This window comes from Salvelinus fontinalis, chromosome 19 (assembly GCF_029448725.1).
Source record: "Salvelinus fontinalis isolate EN_2023a chromosome 19, ASM2944872v1, whole genome shotgun sequence".
Lineage (NCBI taxonomy): Eukaryota > Metazoa > Chordata > Actinopteri > Salmoniformes > Salmonidae > Salvelinus > Salvelinus fontinalis.
The window spans coordinates 54,139,262-54,149,689 of record NC_074683.1 but is presented as its reverse complement, the minus strand read 5'-3'; positions in this window follow the sequence as shown (position 1 = coordinate 54,149,689).

Genomic DNA, 10,428 nt, shown 5'->3' with positions numbered 1-10,428 from the left:
TATTACTACCCTCTAATTCATATATATATATACAGTATTACTACCCTGTAATTCATACAGTATTACTACCCTCTAATTCATACAGTATTACTACCCTCTAATTCATACAGTATTACTACCTTCTAATTCAGACAGTATTACTACCTTCTAATTCATACAGTATTACTACCTTCTAATTCATACAGTATTACTACCTTCTAATTCATACAGTATTACTACCTCTAATTCATACAGTATTACTACCCTCTAATTCATATATATATATACAGTATTACTACCTTCTAATTCATACAGTATTACTACCCTCTAATTCATACAGTATTACTACCCTCTAATTCATACAGTATTACTACCCTCTAATTCATATATATATATACAGTATTACTACCCTCTAATTCATATATATATATACAGTATTACTACCTTCTAATTCATACAGTATTACTACCCTCTAATTCATACAGTATTACTACCTTCTAATTCATACAGTATTACTACCCTCTAATTCATACAGTATTACTACCTTCTAATTCATACAGTATTACTACCCTCTAATTCATACAGTATTACTACCTTCTAATTCATACAGTATTACTACCTTCTAATTCATACAGTATTACTACCTTCTAATTCATACAGTATTACTACCCTCTAATTCATACAGTATTACTACCTCTAATTCATACAGTATTACTACCCTCTAATTCATACAGTATTACTACCTTCTAATTCATATATATATATACAGTATTACTACCCTCTAATTCATACAGTATTACTACCTTCTAATTCATACAGTATTACTACCCTCTAATTCAGACAGTATTACTACCCTCTAATTCATACAGTATTACTACCCTCTAATTCATACAGTATTACTACCCTCTAATTCAGACAGTATTACTACCTTCTAATTCATACAGTATTACTACCCTCTAATTCATACAGTATTACTACCTTCTAATTCATACAGTATTACTCCCTTCTAATTCATACAGTATTACTACCCTCTAATTCATACAGTATTACTACCCTCTAATTCATACAGTATTACTACCTTCTAATTCATACAGTATTACTACCCTCTAATTCATACAGTATTACTACCCTCTAATTCATATATATATATATACAGTATTACTACCCTCTAATTCATATATATATATATATATGCAGTATTACTACCCTCTAATTCATACAGTATTACTACCTTCTAATTCATACAGTATTACTACCTAATTCATACAATATTACTACCTTCTAATTCATACAGTATTACTACCCTCTAATTCATACAGTATTACTACCTAATTCATACAGTATTACTACCTTCTAATTCATACAGTATTACTACCCTCTAAGTCATACAATATTACTACCCTCTAATTCATACTGTATTACTACCCTCTAATTCATACAGTATTACTACCCTCTAATTCATACAGTATTACTACCCTCTAATTGATATATATATATACAGTATTACTACCCTCTAATTCAGACAGTATTACTACCTTCTAATTTATACAGTATTACTACCCTCTAATTCATATATATATATATACAGTATTACTACTCTCTAATTCATACAGTATTACTACCTTCTAATTTATACAGTATTACTACCCTCTAATTCATATATATATTCATACAGTATTACTACTCTCTAATTCATACAGTATTACTACCCTCTAATTCATATATATATATATATATATACAGTATTACTACCCTCTAATTCATACAGTATTACTACCCTCTAAGTCATACAGTATTACTACCCTCTAATTCATACAGTATTACTACCCTCTAATTCATACAGTATTACTACCCTCTAATTCATATATATATATACAGTATTACTACCCTCTAAGTCATACAGTATTACTACTCTCTAATTCATACAGTATTACTACCCTCTAATTCATATATATATATACAGTATTACTACCCTCTAATTCATACAGTATTACTACCCTCTAATTCATACAGTATTACTACCCTCTAATTCAGACAGTATTACTACCCTCTAATTCATACAGCATTACTACCCTCTAATTCATACAGTATTACTACCTTCTAATTCATACAGTATTACTACCCTCTAATTCATACAGTATTACTACCCTCTAATTCATACAGTATTACTACCTTCTAATTCATACAGTATTACTACCTTCTAATTCATACAGTATTACTACCTTCTAATTCATACAGTATTACTACTCTCTAATTCATACAGTATTACTACCCTCTAATTCATACAGTATTACTACCTTCTAATTCATACAGTATTACTACCCTCTAATTCATACAGTATTACTACCCTCTAATTCATACAGTATTACTACCTTCTAATTCATACAGTATTACTACCCTCTAATTCATACAGTATTACTACCCTCTAATTCATATATATATATACAGTATTACTACCCTCTAATTCATACAGTATTACTACCCTCTAATTCATACAGTATTACTACCCTCTAATTCATATATATATATACAGTATTACTACCCTCTAATTCATACAGTATTACTACCTTCTAATTCATACAGTATTACTACCTTCGAATTCATACAGTATTACTACCCTCTAATTCATACAGTATTACTACCCTCTAATTCAGACAGTATTACTACCTTCTAATTCATACAGTATTACTACCCTCTAATTCATAGAGTATTACTACCCTCTAATTCATATATATATACAGTATTACTACCCTCTGATTCAGACAGTATTACTACCCTCTAATTGATACAGTATTACTACCCTCTAAGTCATACAGTATTACTACCCTCTAATTCATACAGTATTACTACCCTCTAATTCATACAGTATTACTACCCTCTAATTCATATATATATATATACAGTATTACTACCCTCTAATTCATACAGTATTACTACCTTCTAATTCATACAGTATTACTACCTTCTAATTCATACAGTATTACTACCCTCTAATTCATACAGTATTACTACCTTCTAATTCATACAGTATTACTACCCTCTAATTCATACAGTATTACTACCCTCTAATTCATACAGTATTACTACCCTCTAATTCATACAGTATTACTACCCTCTAATTCATACAGTATTACTACCCTCTAATTCATACAGTATTACTACCTTCTAATTCATACAGTATTACTACCCTCTAATTCATACAGTATTACTACCCTCTAATTCATACAGTATTACTACCCTCTAATTCATACGGTATTACTACCCTCTAATTCAGACAGTATTACTACCCTCTAATTCATACAGTATTACTACCCTCTAATTCATACGGTATTACTACCTTCTAATTCATACAGTATTACTACCCTCTAATTCATACAGTATTACTACCCTCTAATTCATATATATATATATACAGTATTACTACCCTCTAATTCATATATATATATACAGTATTACTACCCTGTAATTCATACAGTATTACTACCCTCTAATTCATACAGTATTACTACCCTCTAATTCATACAGTATTACTACCTTCTAATTCAGACAGTATTACTACCTTCTAATTCATACAGTATTACTACCTTCTAATTCATACAGTATTACTACCTTCTAATTCATACAGTATTACTACCTCTAATTCATACAGTATTACTACCCTCTAATTCATATATATATATACAGTATTACTACCTTCTAATTCATACAGTATTACTACCCTCTAATTCATACAGTATTACTACCCTCTAATTCATACAGTATTCCTACCCTCTAATTCATATATATATATACAGTATTACTACCCTCTAATTCATATATATATATACAGTATTACTACCTTCTAATTCATACAGTATTACTACCCTCTAATTCATACAGTATTACTACCTTCTAATTCATACAGTATTACTACCCTCTAATTCATACAGTATTACTACCTTCTAATTCATACAGTATTACTACCCTCTAATTCATACAGTATTACTACCTTCTAATTCATACAGTATTACTACCTTCTAATTCATACAGTATTACTACCTTCTAATTCATACAGTATTACTACCCTCTAATTCATACAGTATTACTACCTCTAATTCATACAGTATTACTACCCTCTAATTCATACAGTATTACTACCTTCTAATTCATATATATATATACAGTATTACTACCCTCTAATTCATACAGTATTACTACCTTCTAATTCATACAGTATTACTACCCTCTAATTCAGACAGTATTACTACCCTCTAATTCATACAGTATTACTACCCTCTAATTCATACAGTATTACTACCCTCTAATTCAGACAGTATTACTACCTTCTAATTCATACAGTATTACTACCCTCTAATTCATACAGTATTACTACCTTCTAATTCATACAGTATTACTCCCTTCTAATTCATACAGTATTACTACCCTCTAATTCATACAGTATTACTACCCTCTAATTCATACAGTATTACTACCTTCTAATTCATACAGTATTACTACCCTCTAATTCATACAGTATTACTACCCTCTAATTCATATATATATATATACAGTATTACTACCCTCTAATTCATATATATATATATATATGCAGTATTACTACCCTCTAATTCATACAGTATTACTACCTTCTAATTCATACAGTATTACTACCTAATTCATACAATATTACTACCTTCTAATTCATACAGTATTACTACCCTCTAATTCATACAGTATTACTACCTAATTCATACAGTATTACTACCTTCTAATTCATACAGTATTACTACCCTCTAAGTCATACAATATTACTACCCTCTAATTCATACTGTATTACTACCCTCTAATTCATACAGTATTACTACCCTCTAATTCATACAGTATTACTACCCTGTAATTCATACAGTATTACTACCCTCTAATTCATACAGTATTACTACCCTCTAATTCATACAGTATTACTACCTTCTAATTCATACATTATTACTACCCTCTAATTCATACAGTATTACTACCCTGTAATTCATACAGTATTACTACCCTCTAATTCATACAGTATTACTACCCTCTAATTCATACAGTATTACTACCTTCTAATTCATACATTATTACTACCCTCTAATTCATACAGTATTACTACCCTCTAATTCATACAGTATTACTACCCTCTAATTGATATATATATATACAGTATTACTACCCTCTAATTCATACAGTATTACTACCCTCTAATTCATACAGTATTACTACCCTCTAATTCATACAGTATTACTACCCTCTAATTCATACAGTATTACTACCATCTAATTCAGACAGCATTACTACCCTCTAATTCATACAGTATTACTACCCTCTAATTCATACAGTATTACTACCTTCTAATTCATACAATATTACTACCTTCTAATTCATACAGTATTACTACCCTCTAATTCATACAGTATTACTACCTTCTAATTCATACAGTATTACTACCTTCTAATTCATACAGTATTACTACCCTCTAATTCATACAGTATTACTACCCTCTAATTCATACAGTATTACTACCTTCTAATTCATACAGTATTACTACCTTCTAATTCATACAGTATTACTACCTTCTAATTCATACAGTATTACTACCCTCTAATTCATACAGTATTACTACCTTCTAATTCATACAGTATTACTACCCTCTAATTCATACAGTATTACTACCTTCTAATTCATACAGTATTACTACCCTCTAATTCATACAGTATTACTACCTTCTAATTCATACAGTATTACTACCCTCTAATTCATACAGTATTACTACCTTCTAATTCATACAGTATTACTACCCTCTAATTCAGACAGTATTACTACCCTCTAATTCATACAGTATTACTACCCTCTAATTCATACAGTATTACTACCCTCTAATTCAGACAGTATTACTACCTTCTAATTCATACAGTATTACTACCCTCTAATTCATACAGTATTACTACCTTCTAATTCATACAGTATTACTACCTTCTAATTCATACAGTATTACTACCCTCTAATTCATACAGTATTACTACCCTCTAATTCATACAGTATTACTACCTTCTAATTCATACAGTATTACTACCCTCTAATTCATACAGTATTACTACCCTCTAATTCATATATATATATATACAGTATTACTACCCTCTAATTCATATATATATATATACACAGTATTACTACCCTCTAATTCATACAGTATTACTACCTTCTAATTCATACAGTATTACTACCTAATTCATACAGTATTACTACCTTCTAATTCATACAGTATTACTACCCTCTAATTCATACAGTATTACTACCTAATTCATACAGTATTACTACCTTCTAATTCATACAGTATTACTACCCTCTAAGTCATACAATATTACTACCCTCTAATTCATACAGTATTACTACCCTCTAATTCATACAGTATTACTACCCTCTAATTCATACAGTATTACTACCCTCTAATTGATATATATATATACAGTATTACTACCCTGTAATTCATACAGTATTACTACCCTGTAATTCATACAGTATTACTACCCTCTAATTCATACAGTATTACTACCCTCTAATTCATACAGTATTACTACCTTCTAATTCATACATTATTACTACCCTCTAATTCATACAGTATTACTACCCTCTAATTCATACAGTATTACTACCCTCTAATTGATATATATATATACAGTATTACTACCCTCTAATTCATACAGTATTACTACCCTCTAATTCATACAGTATTACTACCCTCTAATTCATACAGTATTACTACCCTCTAATTCATACAGTATTACTACCCTCTAATTCATACAGTATTACTACCCTCTAATTCATACAGTATTACTACCCTCTAATTCATACAGTATTACTACCTTCTAATTCATACAATATTACTACCTTCTAATTCATACAGTATTACTACCCTCTAATTCATACAGTATTACTACCTTCTAATTCATACAGTATTACTACCTTCTAATTCATACAGTATTACTACCCTCTAATTCATACAGTATTACTACCCTCTAATTCATACAGTATTACTACCTTCTAATTCATACAGTATTACTACCCTCTAATTCATACAGTATTACTACCTTCTAATTCATACAGTATTACTACCCTCTAATTCATACAGTATTACTACCTTCTAATTCATACAGTATTACTACCCTCTAATTCATACAGTATTACTACCTTCTAATTCATACAGTATTACTACCCTCTAATTCATACAGTATTACTACCTTCTAATTCATACAGTATTACTACCCTCTAATTCATACAGTATTACTACCTTCTAATTCATACAGTATTACTACCTTCTAATTCATACAGTATTACTACCTTCTAATTCATACAGTATTACTACCCTCTAATTCATACAGTATTACTACCCTCTAATTCATACAGTATTACTACCCTCTAATTCATACAGTATTACTACCCTCTAATTCATATATATATATACAGTATTACTACCCTCTAATTCATACAGTATTACTACCCTCTAATTCATACAGTATTACTACCCTCTAATTCATACAGTATTACTACCCTCTAATTCATACAGTATTACTACCCTCTAATTCATACAGTATTACTACCCTCTAATTCATACAGTATTACTACCTTCTAATTCATACAGTATTACTACCCTCTAATTCATACAGTATTACTACCCTCTAATTCATACAGTATTACTACCTTCTAATTCATACAGTATTACTACCCTCTAATTCATACAGTATTACTACCCTCTAATTCATATATATATATACAGTATTACTACCCTCTAATTCATATATATATATATACAGTATTACTACCCTCTAATTCATACAGTATTACTACCTTCTAATTCATACAGTATTACTACCCTCTAATTCATACAGTATTACTACCCTCTAATTCATACAGTATTACTACCTTCTAATTCATACAGTATTACTACCCTCTAATTCATACAGTATTACTACCCTCTAATTCATACAGTATTACTACCCTCTAATTCATACAGTATTACTACCCTCTAATTCATACAGTATTACTACCCTCTAATTCATACAGTATTACTACCTTCTAATTCATACAGTATTACTACCCTCTAATTCATACAGTATTACTACCCTCTAATTCATACAGTATTACTACCCTCTAATTCATACAGTATTACTACCCTCTAATTCATACAGTATTACTACCCTCTAATTCATACAGTATTACTACCCTCTAATTCATACGGTATTACTACCTTCTAATTCATACAGTATTACTACCCTCTAATTCATACAGTATTACTACCCTCTAATTCATATATATATATATACAGTATTACTACCCTCTAATTCATATATATATATACAGTATTACTACCCTGTAATTCATACAGTATTACTACCCTCTAATTCATACAGTATTACTACCCTCTAATTCATACAGTATTACTACCTTCTAATTCATACAGTATTACTACCTTCTAATTCATACAGTATTACTACCCTCTAATTCATACAGTATTACTACCTTCTAATTCATACAGTATTACTACCTCTAATTCATACAGTATTACTACCCTCTAATTCATATATATATATACAGTATTACTACCTTCTAATTCATACAGTATTACTACCCTCTAATTCATACAGTATTACTACCCTCTAATTCATACAGTATTACTACCCTCTAATTGATATATATATATACAGTATTACTACCCTCTAATTCATACAGTATTACTACCTTCTAATTCATACAGTATTACTACCCTCTAATTCATACAGTATTACTACCTTCTAATTCATACAGTATTACTACCCTCTAATTCATACAGTATTACTACCTTCTAATTCATACAGTATTACTACCCTCTAATTCATACAGTATTACTACCTTCTAATTCATACAGTATTACTACCTTCTAATTCATACAGTATTACTACCTTCTAATTCATACAGTATTACTACCCTCTAATTCATACAGTATTACTACCTCTAATTCATACAGTATTACTACCCTCTAATTCATACAGTATTACTACCTTCTAATTCATATATATATATACAGTATTACTACCCTCTAATTCATACAGTATTACTACCTTCTAATTCATACAGTATTACTACCCTCTAATTCAGACAGTATTACTACCCTCTAATTCATACAGTATTACTACCCTCTAATTCATACAGTATTACTACCCTCTAATTCAGACAGTATTACTACCTTCTAATTCATACAGTATTACTACCCTCTAATTCATACAGTATTACTACCTTCTAATTCATACAGTATTACTACCTTCTAATTCATACAGTATTACTACCCTCTAATTCATACAGTATTACTACCCTCTAATTCATACAGTATTACTACCTTCTAATTCATACAGTATTACTACCCTCTAATTCATACAGTATTACTACCCTCTAATTCATATATATATATATACAGTATTACTACCCTCTAATTCATATATATATATATATAGCAGTATTACTACCCTCTAATTCATACAGTATTACTACCTTCTAATTCATACAGTATTACTACCTAATTCATACAGTATTACTACCTTCTAATTCATACAGTATTACTACCCTCTAATTCATACAGTATTACTACCTAATTCATACAGTATTACTACCTTCTAATTCATACAGTATTACTACCCTCTAAGTCATACAATATTACTACCCTCTAATTCATACAGTATTACTACCCTCTAATTCATACAGTATTACTACCCTCTAATTCATACAGTATTACTACCCTCTAATTGATATATATATATACAGTATTACTACCCTCTAATTCATACAGTATTACTACCCTCTAATTCATACAGTATTACTACCCTCTAATTCTATATATATATACAGTATTACTACCCTCTAATTCATACAGTATTACTACCTTCTAATTCATACAGTATTACTACCCTCTAATTCATATATATATTCATACAGTATTACTACCCTCTAATTCATACAGTATTACTACCCTCTAATTCATATATATATATTATACAGTATTACTACCCTCTAATTCATACAGTATTACTACCCTCTAATTCATACAGTATTACTACCCTCTAATTCATACAGTATTACTACCCTCTAATTCATACAGTATTACTACCCTCTAATTCATATATATATACAGTATTACTACCCTCTAATTCATACAGTATTACTACCTCTCTAATTCATACAGTATTACTACCCTCTAATTCATATATATATATACAGTATTACTACCCTCTAATTCATACAGTATTACTACCCTCTAATTCATACAGTATTACTACCCTCTAATTCAGACAGTATTACTACCCTCTAATTCATACAGTATTACTACCCTCTAATTCATACAGTATTACTACCTTCTAATTCATACAGTATTACTACCCTCTAATTCATACAGTATTACTACCCTCTAATTCATAC